This window comes from Lissotriton vulgaris, chromosome 3_1, assembly GCF_964263255.1.
Source record: "Lissotriton vulgaris chromosome 3_1, aLisVul1.2, whole genome shotgun sequence".
NCBI classification, from domain to species: Eukaryota; Metazoa; Chordata; class Amphibia; order Caudata; family Salamandridae; genus Lissotriton; species Lissotriton vulgaris.
This window is the reverse complement of record NC_141689.1, coordinates 1,542,020,052-1,542,036,939: the sequence shown is the minus strand read 5'-3', so window position 1 is coordinate 1,542,036,939 and position 16,888 is coordinate 1,542,020,052. Positions and strand designations below refer to the sequence as shown.

The 16,888-nt window shown below is 52.3% G+C and overlaps 1 pseudogene; it reads left to right on the top strand.

Moving 5' to 3' along the window:
- Positions 1-13,043: 13,043 nt before the first annotated feature.
- Positions 13,044-16,628, top strand: LOC147728155 (cis-aconitate decarboxylase-like; annotated as a pseudogene).
- Positions 16,629-16,888: the final 260 nt, after the last annotated feature.

Genomic DNA, 16,888 nt, shown 5'->3' with positions numbered 1-16,888 from the left:
CATTTTAGGAAGCCAGGTGGGGGCGAGAAAGACACTGGATCAGCCTGGGGTCTCTTCCATGGATTTCCCACGGGCCCCTCTCTCTTTGGTCTGCTCTACGGTATTTCCTCCAGAAGTTTCCCAGATGTCTCCGTGGTCTTTGGGGCCCATTGGCGAAAGGGGGGGGGGGGGGGGGGAGAAAGCACCGACCCGAGGCTCAATGTAAGTGTGATAAAGGCCGCTTTATTGGAAGCAGGTGCATTCTACACAATAACATCCTTGGCCTGCGCCGCACAATCTACACCTCATGAATATGTAATTTCCTGCCTCACCCCCACCCCCTCCCCTAACTGCTTACCACAATCCACAACAGTAACAATTGGCATAACGTCAATTTGCCTCTCTACCTGGCTAAATACTTTATTGTGCTTGACCTACCCCCCGATAATCCAAACAGTTCTCCTGCTCTTCCCCCATATATTAGAGAGAACCGCCCCTTCATACAAAATGCACCCCCACACCTGCTCCAGCGACATGCGAAAACCCCCCCCACCCAATCCAAAAAACCCCCTTGTATGCACCAGCCTCCAACAAAACACGGCCCAGATTCCCCGTCACCCCCAAAATCCCCCGCAAAGGGAGCTCCCCCGTAAGAAGAGATGCCAGACCTTGCCCCCCCCCCCGAATCATGCCCAGGGAGGGTGGGAGGGAAAAAATTGTCCCCAACGCCACCCCCCGCCCGGCGGCCGAGACACCTCACCTTAAAATGGTGTCTCTGCCGCGGTCCGGGCGGAAACCACCGCCCAGCCCAGAGGAAGCCCCACCAAGCCCCGCCCCCCAGCCCAAAAGCTACCAAAACCTGGAGCTGTCCCCGGGCGGCGCCATTTCTACCCCCTTTTCCCCCCCCTTCCCCCGGCCCCAAATTTCCCCGGGCGGGGAAGGCCTCCCTTCGGTCGGCCCCCCCCCCCAGGACCCATTGGGGCCCATTGGCGAAAGGGGGGGGGGGGGGGGGGAGAAAGCACCGACCCGAGGCTCAATGTAAGTGTGATAAAGGCCGCTTTATTGGAAGCAGGTGCATTCTACACAATAACATCCTTGGCCTGCGCCGCACAATCTACACCTCATGAATATGTAATTTCCTGCCTCACCCCCACCCCCTCCCCTAACTGCTTACCACAATCCACAACAGTAACAATTGGCATAACGTCAATTTGCCTCTCTACCTGGCTAAATACTTTATTGTGCTTGACCTACCCCCCGATAATCCAAACAGTTCTCCTGCTCTTCCCCCATATATTAGAGAGAACCGCCACTCGAGGGACGTGCTAACGGTCCTCGACCCCCCCCCAGGACCCCCTCCCCCTAACCGGTACGTGCTGTATGACCCCGTGGCAGAACCACCCCCGAACGATCCGGAATGCCGCGGACCCCCTCTAGCCACGTGCTGTCCGGTCCATGCCTCCGACCCGCCGGCAGGTCCTCCCCCTCCCCACAGGGCCATGCCCTCCGTCCCACTGCATAGGGTCATGTTCCCCGTCACCACGTATAGGGCCATGCCCTCCGTCACCAATGTATAGGGCCATGCCCTCCGACACCAATGTATAGGGCCATGCCCTCCGTCATTAATGAATAGGGCCATGCCCTCCGTCACCAATGTATAGGGCCATGCCCTCCGTCCAAGGTATAGGGCCATGCCCTTCATCACCAATGTATAGGGCCATGCCCTCCGTCACCAATGTATAGGGCCATGCCCTCCGTCACCAATGTATAGGGCCATGCCCTCCGTCACCAATGTATAGGGCCATGCCCTCCGTCACCAATGTATAGGGCCATGCCCTCCGTCACCAATGCATAGGGCCATGCCCTCCGTCCACACTGTATAGGGCCATGCCCTCCGTCCCCACTGTATAGGGCCATGCCCTCCGTCACCAATGTATAGGGTCATGCCCTCCGTCCCCACTGTCCAGGGCCATGCCCTTCGTCACCAAAGTATAGGGCCATGCCCCCGTCACCAATGTATAGGGGCCATGCCCTCCGTCACCACTGTATAGGGCCATGCCCTCCGTCACCTATGTATAGGGCCATGTCCTTCGTCACCAATGTATAGGGCCATGCCCCCTGTCACTAACCGCACAGGGCCATGCCCTCAGTCGACGTCACCCTCTCCTTCCGGGGCATGCTTCCTGTCCACGGAATCGAGCTCCCTACAGGTATGCCGCACTAAACGGGGCCGTGCCCCCTCTCTGGCGCCCAGGGCCCCCGGTCCACACCAGGCCTGAGAAGCCTCCCCGCGCCCGCAGGCAGTCTGCCGAAGCCGGCCGTCCCACCAGAGAGAAGCCCTCCGTATGCGTGTCCCACACCTGCGCCCGTCCGCCAGGAAGGAACCCCTGCCCAGTGCCCCCCAACCCCCCCCGTCACCTACCATACCCCGCCGCCCCCGGCCTAGCAGCGGCACCGTTCGGCGTCAGACCCCCACTACGCGTTGCGACCCCCCCTGTCCTCCGGCGGGCGTGCTCCCTGGCCACGGAGTCGAGCTCACTACGTAGAATGACCACACCGACCTGGGACCGTGCTTCCTCTCTGGCGCCCAGAAAGAAGTCCTCCACAGTGCGTCACCCCCCCAGAGCCTGTCCGCCAGGGAAAAGCCCACTGCAAAGAACGTACCCCTATCCCGCGCGACTCGAAACACCCGCGGCCCATGGAACGTCAAATTCGTTTGCCGTATTCCCAAGCGCCTGTGCAGCTATTCGGTAAGGTTGTGAACTCCAGGACTTCAACTGTGAAAAGTGACACTCCTATAAATTTCATGAGCTTGCCTCCCTGTTCCACACCAATAACAAGGGAAAAAAACGTGCCTCTCACCCACGCACGACTCGAAATGCCCGCGGCCCATTGAAACGTTAATTTTGTCTGCCGTATCCACAAGCGCAACCGCAGATATTTTGTTATGATGTTCACTGTAGACCTTCAACTGTGAAAATTGTCACCGTCAGAAACTCTATGCGCTTGCCCCCTTGTTTCACCCTAATACAATGGTCCTACAGAAGATATCAGCGTGGTACTCCGCAATGCACCATCTCCAATCTTGTCACAGGGTGAGTTTGGTCCAGTGAGGCTCCTAACCTCACCTGTCTTGTGATGACAGGGAGAGTGTGCAGTGATAATCTGACTGGCGGGTACCCCTGGGCAATAACGATCTTAAGCCTAACGTACCCAGGGCTACATATTCCAGTGATGCTTCAGTATGCCTCTAACTGGTAGGCCTTGAGTTGTGTCAGGAACCTGAAACCAGTGCTGGGACTTTGCCATCCCTGAACAATTTCACTTATGGCTAGTGCAGGTGCCCCTGTGGCAGCCATCCGACAGATTTACTGCAGGCTGCAGCGAGAATCAGCATTTTCATTTACTACACCAGTAGTGAATAATGAGTTAATATTCACTACTGGTATAATATAACAACGGGACAAAAACAAGGAGGCCGAGCCCTGAAGCCCGTAACAGCGAGCCACGACTGCCACCATCACAGGCCGAAGTGATGAGTCTCAAATGAAACACATCATTATTATGTTTTAATTCTGTGCATAATGTAGTTATTCGCACCAACATTTTTTCACACTTTTCAGGTTGGCCTCAAGCGAATCTGGACAAATGTGTGCATACTTCGTGTTGTTGCTGTACTTTATTCATGCACATTTCATTCAAGAGGGGGAAACAGTACTTAACCATTATAAACCATGCCTACTGGAACCAAATGGACAACCATCAATTCAATGAACTATTACTATATCCAAATCCATGAGGGAAACTGTTGTGTGCCAGAGTGCATAGGGCAGGTCACAGAGTTGCGTGGCACGGCTGCCTGGACTGTGACACGGGCTTTCGCCTCGTCTCTGTGGGAATAGTGAGCGATTTCTTTCATTCTGTCGATGTTGTGGGGTGGGGCGGGGCAGAAGAGAAGGGGAAGGATCCTATCATCAACTATCTGCAAGTTTCTGATTAAACCCACAGACCCTTCCGCCCAATTGCAGAGTTAAGCTGTTATGTAGACCACGACGTGTCAAACTGTGGAGGGTCCCCCAATGCTCACGGTTATAAGTACTCAAAAACTCCTTCTGGGTTTCATTTGGGTATAGAATATCTGAACATCTTAAATTAAAGTCGGCTTAGACGTTGTGAAGCTTTTTATGTTCCATTTATAAACAACTCTAAACAGTCAATCCTTTACAATGGTGGCCTGTACATGAAAGATATGTGTGCCACTGCCCTAACAGATGTCTAATGATGTATTTGCCCATTGCCAAGACATACTCTTCTTCTCAGCTTAAGTTTGTACACAATATCGTTGTATAGGTTGGCCCCAAGTGATCACAACTGCATCAAATACGTCACGTATGGGGCAACCGTGTACAGAAATATGAAAAAGGATATGCCCAAGGAAATTCCAATCAACATGGAGGAAGTACAAAGAATATAGCATTGAAAGCCAGGGGTGGTTTCAATCTGGCGCCCTTAATAGAGCAGTAATACAGCAAATCACAACTGTGGCAAGAAGCTGTTCGGGATTTAAAACACACCCCTATATGCATTGGGGCATTAAGTCTTTGTGGCTAGTCTTAGAAAAGTGACATTTTCTCCCCGCATCCCCCTTCCTAAAGCAACCAGGTGCCCCCAGGCCAGCTGACGCTGCAGGCGGAGCCATTTCTGTGCAAAGCATCGGCAGCATTGGAACGTGTGCCATGCACATGCCGATAGAACAATATAATATTAAAACAAACAAAAGCGGCATAAAATAAGGTAAAATAAACTATACACTACTAGCGCAGCGTGAGCACCTGGGGTGAGGAGCAAGGTAAATGCCCCCAGCCTGCCTTTAGCTAACGCTACCCTGGATCCAAGCTGTCAATCACAGGGAACAGATGAAAGAGATGACGCCACGGGGTGGCCTTCCTGGCCCCATATGCTCGGCTTAACCCAAAACTGACCTCGGATGTAGATACGTTGGAGACTTAAACCAGAATGCTATTAGCTTCTTAGACAGAAGATGTAAGCATTGCCATATTTTCAAACACTCATTAAGGGTGCAGTAGGCCACAAAAAGGCGCAGGGGGCGACCGTGTGGGCGGTAGTGACGCACTGCTACAGAGCACGGCCGCAACGCCCCCTTCAATTCAGAAAACATCCTGACAGCGAGCAGCCATAAGGTACCCTCTCTTTAATGGCGCTGATGTCAAAGGCCAGCTGCCAACGGGCCGCATAATCAAAGAATGGGAACATCTCTCAGTCAACAAATCTCCCGTGGCTAAAATCCATACCCTATAATCTGAGGTATATACAAATTACAAAGGCTTCTCGGTAAACCCACAGCACTCCGTTACCACCCACCACAGTACCACACCATCAAAACCCCAAGCCATGCACCCACTGGATATTCCCCATGCGCAGAGAGAGCAGTCAGACCCCACGAATCCTCCGAGAAGCACAGCCGGCGGTCTTCTCCCCTGCCCCACATTGAAATCCCGGCGGCCGTACAGACCCATCGGGTAGGGGCAGCGGGACTCACCTAGTCCCACGTGGGAGCCTGACCGCCCGCACCAGGCAGAACAGGCCCATCCGCTCGGCCGGTGGAGCCGCAAGCTGCTCACCCGAGCTCCTTGACCTCCAGCGATGGTTCCGGCCTGTCCCTGCACCTGTAAATCCGGCGCCATTATCAGCAGTTCCAAGGCGCCCCTGACGTTGCCGCATTCTCCACGGTGCCATCGAGCCTTGCCAAACGCCGGTGATCTCCGTGCACAGTACGTGCGCCGTCGCAGCGAGGCTTTCCATCATAAACAAAGTCCCGCTAAAGTCCAACAAAAAATTGTCCCCAACGCCACCCCCCGCCCGGCGGCCGAGACACCTCACCTTAAAATGGTGTCTCTGCCGCGGTCCGGGCGGAAACCACCGCCCAGCCCAGAGGAAGCCCCACCAAGCCCCGCCCCCCAGCCCAAAAGCTACCAAAACCTGGAGCTGTCCCCGGGCGGCGCCATTTCTACCCCCTTTTCCCCCCCCTTCCCCCGGCCCCAAATTTCCCCGGGCGGGGAAGGCCTCCCTTCGGTCGGCCCCCCCCCCCAGGACCCATTCCCAGAGGATGGCACCTGGCGCTGGTCACTCCTCGCCCGCCCCTTTTAGTGACGTCACTCTCCACAGGGCTCGATCTCATGCGCCTCTTCAGGGTATATAACCTCTGTCAGGAGACGGACACATCAGCCAACACCAGAAGCTCACCTGCCCTCAGCACCGGAGAGAGCGAAGCCGAGCGAACCACTGTCGCAGGACAGAGACAAAAGAGACCCCTCTCAGGTCGACAGAGATAGACTGCGGGGCACAGGAGGTCCACCTTGAAAGACAGAGACTGCTTGTAGAGACAGGGGAAACTTCTCTCAGGACAGAGGCAGACATCAGTGCAGAGCATGCTTCAATGCGCCTTCCAGGTGAGCCCCGCTAGAGGCATCAGGTTTTGGCAGCTTTAAAGGCTGGATTTGTATATTTTTCGTCTGCTTGGGGGGCATAATTTGTTTCCATAGTCCACTTAGACTGGCTGAAAGCTTCTAAAATACAACAGACAGCGCATTTACTTATTTAGAAAGTGTATGTGGCTATATGACTGCTTTCACGTTTATTTGCTTTTTTCACCTTGGCATTCTGATGCTTTTTATGTACTTTTTATATTCTCGTACTTCTCAAGTATTTGCTTGGTTTCTCAATATATGTTTGTGAATAAAATGAGAGCCCCTTTTATTCTTACCTTGCCACGTGTTTTAATATCACCAGTTCTGAGACCATTCGCCATGTGTTCTCTGATGTTCATAATATGGACGTCTCTGTCGTCCGTGAACATAGCAGAAGCGTCCTGGGTAGTTAAGGTCTGTTATAAGATGTTCACCAATAGAGGTTGTTATCATACGGAATAATCCTCAGAAATCCGACAGTAATATTTAAAGCGTCTTGGGGTTTTGTTGCAGTCCTGTTGTTTGTAGCGCTGTTGCTGTTAAGCACAGCCAGTGAAGCATAAACTGCTGGTTAAAATGCAGAATTAGCAGCAAGAGATTGCACTGAAAGGAGTTTGGGCCTTTATTGTAAGTATTTGCTTCCCAGAGTAGGAGTAAAAATGCACAAAGCTTGATACATAGTGCCTCGGTGGTGCACTGTGGCCCAAGACACATTGTCTTTCTCGCATCCACGGCAGGAGCAAAACAAAGAGTTTCACACTGTGCCAGCTGATATTATGCTTCACACTGCTTCACTGCCAACATCCAATCAGAATGCTTGCACCAGAACAGAGACCCTCTGATGTATGTGGTAGGGCTCTTGCATCATACGACAGTCTGTTGGCATCACAGGCCAAAAGACTAGCATCACCTGTCATAGGGTTGCGATCATATATATGCCAACTTAAAGGTGCTGGCATAATACGCCAGAATGGTCCCTATAATGACCGGTTACTCACCGGTAATATTCATTACTCCGAGTCGTAGCCCTCCCCGTCCCAGTCCTAACTACATGAGCATAGCTCCTCCCACCAGAAACTCCCAAGCAACTTGAAACCCATCCCTTCCCTCCAGGCCACACCCATACCCTGAGGCATATAACCCTGTGACCTGCCAATCAACAACCTGTACCCAACAAGCACAAGAAGCCGAAACAGGGAGGGAGGGATGGGAACCTGGACTGGGACGGGGAGGGCTACGACTCGGAGTAATGAATATTACCGGTGAGTAACCGGTCATTACCTCCCCGTCCCAGTCCTAACTACATGAGCAGATACCAAAGCAATAATCGGCTTCACTCAGTAGCAAAAAACAGACTTTATCAAAGCACAGAAAGTCACACCACCGGAGTAGAACGCAACACAGCGTCCCCAAACCCAGCAGAATCAGTCCCCCCAACCACCAAACGATAATGGGACATAAAGGTGTGCGGAGAACTCCAGGTAGCAGCCCTGCAGATTTCAGCCATGGAAGCCCCCTGAAAACAAGCCCAGGAAGCCGCCACCCCCCGAGTCGACCTACCCTGAACAGACCCTGGAGCCAACACACCACAGGCCTCATACGCAGCACCAACAGCCCATCGTAGCCAACGACTGAGGGTAGCCCCAGAAGGCTTAAGACCCTGACCAGCCAGGCCAAAGGTCACAAAAAGGGTTTCCACCTTACGAAACGGCCCAGTACGCAACAAATAGATCTCAAGAGCCCTCCGAACATCCAAACAGTGCAGCCGCACCTCAACCTCTGAAAGAGGATCAGGACATAAAACAGGCAAAACCAGATCCGCAGAGCAGTGAAAAGAGGAAGGGACCTTGGGAACAAAGGAAGGATCAGGCCGCAGTACCACCCGATCAGGAAAGAAACGTAAAAAAGGGGCCGAACGAAGCAAGGAGCCCAACTCCCCAATCCGCCTAGCCGACGTAATAGCCACCAGGAACAGCACCTTGATCGTCAGAAACCTCAAAGACACCTCCAGTAGAGGCTCAAAGGGAGCCCCCTGCAAAGCCCCCAAAACCAGAGGCAGATCCCAACTAGGAGCAAAGGACCGAATGACAGGCTTCTGAAGGAAGCAACTCCGCAACAAACGGGACACCAGGGGAACCACCGGGTCACAGACCGAACCCCGAAAGGCCCGAACAGCAGCCCACTGAGCCCTCAGGGATGACACAGCCAGACCCAAGTCAAAGCCGTCCTTCAAAAAGTCCAAGACCAGTACCGGATCCACCTCCAATGCAGACCACCCACGCGCCGTACACCAAGACTGAAAAGAAACCCAATGCCGGGCATAGGATTTGAGAGTCGAAGGGCGCCTGGACCTCTGAATAAATTCCGCCACAGAAGGAGAACACCCCAACGCCACAAGGTTCATCCTCTCAACAGCCAACCCGCCAGTCTCAGGCGGACCAGACACTCCAGAGACAGAGGGGGAAATGACAAGGGACAAGGGACCACCGGCAACCTCCAGCAAGGCCCCACAGCCAACTTCAACAACAGAGGGAACCAAGGCCGCCTGGACCAATCCGGAGCCACCAGGATCACCGAAGCCCGATCCAATTTGACCTTCAGCAGAACACGCGGCAGCAGGGCAATAGGGGGAAAGGCATACATCAGGCCCCCCTCCCACCGGAAGGACAGGGCATCCACCCTCCAAACCTCGGCAGAGCGAACCAGAGAACAAAACGTCTCCCTCAAGGCGTTCCCCGGGGCCGCAAACAGGTCCACCACCGGGACCCCGAACCGGGCCATCAGGCAACGAAAGACTTCCTGAGACAGGCACATGTCCGACAGGGAGGGAAACACCCTGCTCAGGCGATCCGCCTCCGAGTTCAAAATCCCAGGCAGATGTAAAGCCCTCAGAGACAACAAGTGAGACTCCGCCCACAGGCCTATCCTCTGAGCCAACAAATTGAGGGAAGCCACCCTCGCACTCCCCTGGCAGTTGATATAACACACCACCACCGTGTTGTCCGACCGCACCATCACATCCCTCTGGAGGACCCAAGGCAGAAAATGAGACAACGCCAATTGAACCGCCTTCAATTCCCGCCAATTTGAGGACATCTCCGCCTCCGGCACAGACCAAAGACCCTGCACAGACTCCTGACCCAAGACCGCACCCCAACCCAGTTCGCTGGCGTCGGTCGTCAGGACCAACCTCACTTGGGACACAAAGGGCGAGCCCTGTAAGAGGTTCCGATCCACCAGCCACCAGGACAACTCCCGGGCGATGGACACACTCCCCGGAACCAACAGCTCGTAATTCAGAGAGGCCGGATCCCAATGCTCCAGAAGATGATTCACAAGTGGGTATAAGTGTAAGCGGGCCCAAGGAACAATCATCACAGTTGCTGACATCAGCCCCTGAACACGCAACCACTGGCGAGCCGTGGAAGACCGAGCCCCCAACACCTTCTTCAGTTTGTGCACAAGAGTCAGTCTGCGGGGTTCCGACAGGAAGACCTTCCCCAACCTGGTGTTGAACACCCCCCCAATGAACAACAATTCCTGAGTGGGGTGAAGATGGGATTTTTCCAAGTTCAGAATCCACCCGAACCGTTAAAGGAGACTGCAAACCTCCCGGGAATGTGACTGAGCCTGAAGGAAAGAAGAGGAAGAAATCAGCCAATCGTCCAAGTAAGGGAAAACCTGTATACCCTTAGCATGCAACAAACCCACCAAGGGCGCCAACACTTTAGTAAACACCCTCGGAGAGGCAGACAGGCCAAAGGGCAATACCTGGAACTGGTAGTGATCCACCCCTACACAGAAACGCAGGAACCTCTGGGAAACTGCGTGCACTGGCACATGAAAATAGGCGTCCCGTAGATCGAGAGAAGCCAGGAAATCTCCCACCGACAGGAAGGGAAGAATCAACTGCAGAGTCACCATTTTGAAGGACCGATGAGGGATACACAAGTTCACCGCCTTCAGATCCAGGACCGGACGGAAGTCCCCATTTGGCTTTTGGATCAAAAACAGGATTGAGTAAACCCCCCGACCCTGTTGTCTCACAGGCACCCTCACCACAGCACCCTTTGACACCAAGTCCCGAACTCCGTCCAATAGAGCACGACATCTTGCCCGAGACCTGGGAACAGGGGTAGCTTTGAACACATCCACCGGAGGAGTCCCAAATTCTATTCTGTAGCCCAGCCGTACCACCTGTAGAACCCACAGATCCCGAACGAACTCCTCCCAGACAGGTAAAAAAGAGGTGAGGCGACCCCCAACCGGCACCTCCAAGGAATCCATCACATAGTCACGACTTGGAGGGACCTGCAGAAGAGGAAGCACCTTGTTGACCCCGGGACTTGTGGAAGGAAGGGACACCCCGGCCACGTCCCCTACCACGAAAGGGCTGAGCAGCCATCTTAGATTGAAACGCCTGCCCAAAAGCCCGCTTATAACCCGCAAACTTCCCTTTCTGAGAAGAGCGGACCGGAGCCAACAATTTTTTGTCCTCAGCTGTCTTCTTAATCAAAGCTTCCAACGGCTCCCCAAACAGCTTAGAGCCCGTGAAGGGAATCTTCATCACGGCCGCCTTCTGAGCAGCTTCCGCCTTCCAAGACTTAAGCCACAACTGCCTCCTAGCAGCAACCGAGGCCCCAGCAGCCGCCGCCGCAGCACTAAGGGAGTCGAAGGACAAGTCAGCCATGAAACGCAACTGCTGTTCCAACATGGACAAAGACTCAGAGGGATCCTCTTCCTGCATGAGCTGCGCAGAAATACCCTGACAGTCCTTAAGAAGCGACTGAACAAGATAGCTGGTGTAAGCAGCAGACCGAACAGCCAGATTGGAGGCTGCAAAGGACCGTTTCAAGGCCCCCTCGACACGCTTGTCCCCAGGATCAGAAGGCACCGCATCTTCAGACACCACCAGGCTCTGAGACGCCATGCCAGCCAGCAGAGAATCCACTTTCACCACAGCCGGAAACTCCTCCGCGAAGCCCTGCAAGGGATACCTCTTAGCCAGAAACCGGGGAAAGGCATGCCTGTCAACATCCTTCCACTCCCCCTCCAGCACCTTTCTCACAGACGTATGAATGGGGAGGCTTTCCGGATCTTTCTTCAGGTAATTGGCGAAGAAGTCTTCAGACTCTCCACCCTCCACAGGATCAGGGAATCCCAGATTGTCTCGAACATGCTGCATAACACAGCGAAGTTCAGCCCCTTGGACAAAACGACCCTTCACTTCCTCATCAGAGTCAACGTCCGGATCTACCGCAGCCGAGGCATCCAATCTCTGTCTCTTAGGCCCCTTGGGATCATGAGCCACAAAGGCCGCCGCCACAGCAGCCTCAATCATTTTTTGAATATTCGCCATGGAAGGAGCAGTGGAAGAACCAGCGACCACCTCCCCATCCTCACAGCCGAGTTCACGCACGTCTGCACCTCTACCCTCCATGTTGTAAACAGGAGAACAGAAATCCAGACCCCAAGATATACCCAGACCAATCAAAGCAAAAATCCCCAAGGGCCAACCAGGGAAAGCCACCTAGACCTGGAGCCAATCCCTACACAGGACTGAAGGCCGGCCTTCAAACCGCCCTATCAGAGAAGACTACCAAACTACAAAAGGAAAAGACTGAACAGGGCCCAACTGTAAGGATACAAAGAAACCCAGAAGACCCCGTCCCAGGAACCAGTGAACCCAGAGGTAAGAACTCCCCAACTCCCCAGCAGAACTCCACAGCAGGGCAGCAAGAGGCCAAGACACGAAATCAAGCCCCATGCAAATCCCTCCAGTAAAAAACGGCAATAAAGCAAAAATGGACCGCCAGTAGAGGGAGCTCCAACAACAGAAACGCGGGGAAGAGAACACTAACCCAGGAAACAATCACCAAAGTCGGACTGAACCTAAATATCGGGCCCCCACGGACCAAACAAAGGCAGTCCCCCCCCCTCCCCGCAACCCCAGACTCCACCAAGGATTGCAGGAAGCATAAAGAAAAAGGGGAAAAACACGGGCTCGAAGAAACGAGCCTCGAGAGTTACAGACAGAGAAGCCAATCCGGCACGCCCTCGGCGCGCTGAAAAAGCCAGCCACACACCCCCCCCTCCCTCCCCGGGTGTACCGGCTAGAGCAGGGAACGAACCCGGAAGATGGGAGGCTGCAGCAGGGAGTCACCACCCCACAGCAGGCAGTCCGGACCCCCAACCCCACGGTCCCGCTACAGCAGGGACTCAAAGCAAATGCCTACAAGGTAAAAGAAAAACAGGCACAATAGGGGTTAAAAACGGGCGCATAGCATCCCGTTCCACACTTACCAGATAGGAGGCCAATTCCAGTGCCCCCCTCGACGAAGACTGCTCGGAAGTGATTCCGCAGAAAAAACAAACAGGTTGTTGATTGGCAGGTCACAGGGTTATATGCCTCAGGGTATGGGTGTGGCCTGGAGGGAAGGGATGGGTTTCAAGTTGCTTGGGAGTTTCTGGTGGGAGGAGCTATGCTCATGTAGTTAGGACTGGGACGGGGAGGGCTGACGAGGAGGTAATGTCAGGGTACTAGGCTCTTTGCTAGGCAGAGCCTGCTCACGTGCCATGCTGAAGTCACTCGTTTGCCAGTCTAGGACTGCAGTTTGACAGATTGCACTTGCTAGCTGTGAAAACCCTCAGATCTCTCCTCTGTTATTCCTCCTTCTCTGTCCTCTTCTCGTTCTTGACTCTGTTGCCTTGTGTTCCTCTCTTTTAGCCCTGTCCACTCCCTTCCAGGTTCTTATACAATGAAACAACTCGACTAATATTGCTTTCTCCCTCTTTCCAGAAACCACACGCCGTCCTCAGACTGTCCAGGCAGGTGCACACTGCAGCGGTGGAAGGTAAGTGTCTGTGTGCGCCCACTGCTCTTGGTTTGAGGTCACTGTATTTTTTTAATGCAGTTAATGGTTCTGGTGTCCCTTCTGGTCTGAGACCTCTCTCTATATCTTGGCCCCAGTTAGTGGTTCTGGAGTCACTCTCCCTGATCTGATGCCGCTCAGTATACCCTGGGCTCGGTTACTGGTTCTGACGCCACTCTTCTTGTGCCCGGACCGCTCTGTATCCCATGGGCCCAGTTACTGGTTCTGGTATCACTTACCTTGACTTTGGTCCCTAATGCCATGATCCCCATAACCGGGTATAGAGCCGCTAGCACTGGTTTGCATCTGCTATCAGTCTAGAACTCCAAGAGTCCTGGGTAGGGATTGTCCCATATAAACATCATCTGGTTCTGGTCCGGATCAGCTGGATTTGTGTCTGATGCCTGCCCAGAATGCTTGTTGTTCTGATCCTGTCTCTTCTCTTCATTCAGTGCTGGAGGGGAGCCCCCTGGAGAAGGCGGTCACTAGCAGCTTTGCTTCCTTCATACATGGAGTCCAGACAGATCACCTGTCCCAAACCGTGCGGCACCGAAGCAAGCGTATGATCCTGGACAGCATCGGCGTTGGACTGGTGGGAAGCGCGACCCATGTGTTCAACATCGCCCTGGGATACTGCCAGGTAAGGGGAGACATTGAACTCACTAAGCAACACACCATGCAGAACAATTAAAAACCCTTTTTACGCCAAGAGTGTGACTGTACTCCTGTGGTTGTGCCATGTAAAACTGCTTACAGACTTTAGTGGTTCAGGATCACCATGAGATTTTGTCAGGTTATTCAAATCTTGGATCGAACCAAGCAACACACCATGAACCCCTTGGCTATTAAATAACCCTCTAGAATAATAGGGTTAAATAACCCTCCAGAATAATAGGTAAGAAGAGAGAAAGACCAAGTCACACCAAAATTACTCATCCACCATGAAATACTCATCCACTAATCACAGCCCAGGCTGCCTTCAGATGCAAAGCAGCTAATGTCTTGAGACACTGGCAGGACTGCGAGCATGGACTAGGGTACTCAAATAAACATTAGGAACTCTGGTCCCCTAAACAACTGTCCTTCAGAAACAATGCATCTACTCGCAGTGACCCCTTGCCTGACCATGTGTTTCTTCTAATAGATACCACCACCTATCAGGTGAATCATCCTGTCTTTAGAGTTGAATAATCCACATTCCCCAAATCTCCGCTGTTTCTTTATTAGGTTTCTAGGTGCACTTTCTATTCCTAACTTAATTCTATTTCCAACAGGACATGTACTCCTTGTCTGCCATCAGCTCTGTGTATGGAAGGAAAGGATTGAGACTCCCACCTACGCTGGCTGCATATGTCAATGGAGTAGCGGTAAGGATTTTGAGAGCGGGCTATCACTTTATCCCTCAATCATACACTAAGAACAATGAGTTTATGAGAATTTTACTTAAATGCTGTCTCCTCCAATGTTCAATTCTGTCTGTTTCCACTTCTGTAAAGAGTCTGTATTGGGCAATGGCACAGTCACTCAACCAAATCTTAGACTATGAATCATACACTTCTGTAAATTGTATCCATAGGTCGATGATACAATCTCTCTACTTAACATCACTTCCTGACCCACCCTTCTTTAAGTACCTTCTAATCCTCTACTCCTCCTTTAACAGATTCACTCCATGGACTTCGATGACACTTGGCACCCTGCCACCCACCCGTCAGGTGCTGTGCTGCCAGCTCTAATGGCTGCCTCCCAGATGTTGCCCGTGGGATTCCGACCCAGTGGCTCAGACTTCCTGTTAGCATTCAACGTGGGCATTGAGGTGCAAGGAAGGCTCATGCGTTTCTCCAATGAAGCCAGCAATATCCCTAAAAGGTTTGTATGATACCCACAAAGGGCAGAAAAATCCCATGACCAACACTTGATGCCCACAGGGGGCGCAGTATCTCCCGGGCATGGTTATGATGTACGATGTATGAAAAGGGTAGAAATATTCCATGTGTAATGTATGAGAACCCTAAAGAGGGGGTGTGTTATGATGTGTGCCCGATTGGCACATAGGGCAGAAATATCCCTAAGAGGAACCTATCATACAAACAAAATCATGTATGTGGATAGCACACAATACAAAGTAAATATGGTAAAGTAATTTTTTCTGCTCACTGTAACTAGATTATTTATTTGTGTCAAATGATTGATTAGATCCTATTATAGTTTCTCTGTTTCCTTGTACTACATATTAGAATTAATGGTTTATATGCTTTTAGTATATTTCCGTAGTTCGCACTTATTGTTAGCATTACCCCTCTTTTAAATCTATTTTGGTATTATCCTTATTCCGTGTCTGACACTGATATTTTTTCTTTCCTTCAGGTTTCACCCTCCTTCTGTTGTTGGCACCATGGGCAGTGCTGCTGCTACAGCAAAACTCCTTTCATTGAATGCAAAACAATGTGCCCATGCTTTGGCGATCGCTGTCTCTCTGGCGGGAGCACCTATGGCCAATGCTGCAACTCTAGCCAAGCCTCTCCATATTGGCAATGCGACCCGCTTTGGGATGGAAGCAGCTCTTCTAGCCGCCCGTGGGATGGAAGCCAACCCACTTATCTTGGATGATGTGCCTGGCTGCTCGGGGTTCAGTGCTTTCTATGGTGACTACCAGCCCTCATCCCTGGCAATGCCAAATCAAGAATACAGCTTTCTCTTGGAGAAGCAAGACATCGCCTTCAAGAGGTTCCCAGCTCACTTGGGCATGCACTGGGTGGCAGACGCTGCCATCTCAGTCAGAAACCGAGTCATCAATATAACGGGCTCCTTTAACCCTGCTTCCATCTGCGCAGTTCTTCTGAGGGTCCCAGTCTCCAAGTATATCAACAGGCCCTTCCCAGAGTCTGAGCACGAGGCGCGACACTCCTTCCAGTTCAACGCCTGCACTGCCCTTCTGGATGGCGAGGTGGGCATCTCTTCCTTCAGTGAGGACAGCCTTAGTAGACCAGATCTCATCAACCTGTTGAGGAAGGTGGTGGTGGAGCACCCTGAAGATAATGTGGCCAACTTTGACAAGATGTATGGGGAAGTGGTGCTGCTCCTGGAGAGCGGAGAGATTGTGACTGGCAGATGTGACACCTTCTATGGACACTGAAGGAAGCCTCTCAGCCAAGAATCGCTCCATGAAAAGTTTCTCGCCAATGCTACCCATGTTCTCCACCAGGACCAGGCACAAGCAATTATTGAAGTTGTGAAGGAGATAGAAAGCCTTACAGACTGTTCACAACTGGCATCCTCTCTGCAGTAAACATATTCAATTAAAATTAATCCCTCTCACAAAGTGGGAGTAAAACTTTAAATGAACTACCAGGTGCAATCAACTTTATTGTAACCAGTTTTACAAATATTGAAAATGTACTCAAGGAGAGGGACTTTAGCAATACAGTGTATAAAACGACGAGAGTCAATCATGTCCTCTCCTATCATGAAAGGAGCTGTTATGTCTCACAGTACAGTGAGGTCCCCTTTTAACCTAAAACAATACCGAAGCATCTGGCTGGCAAGAAA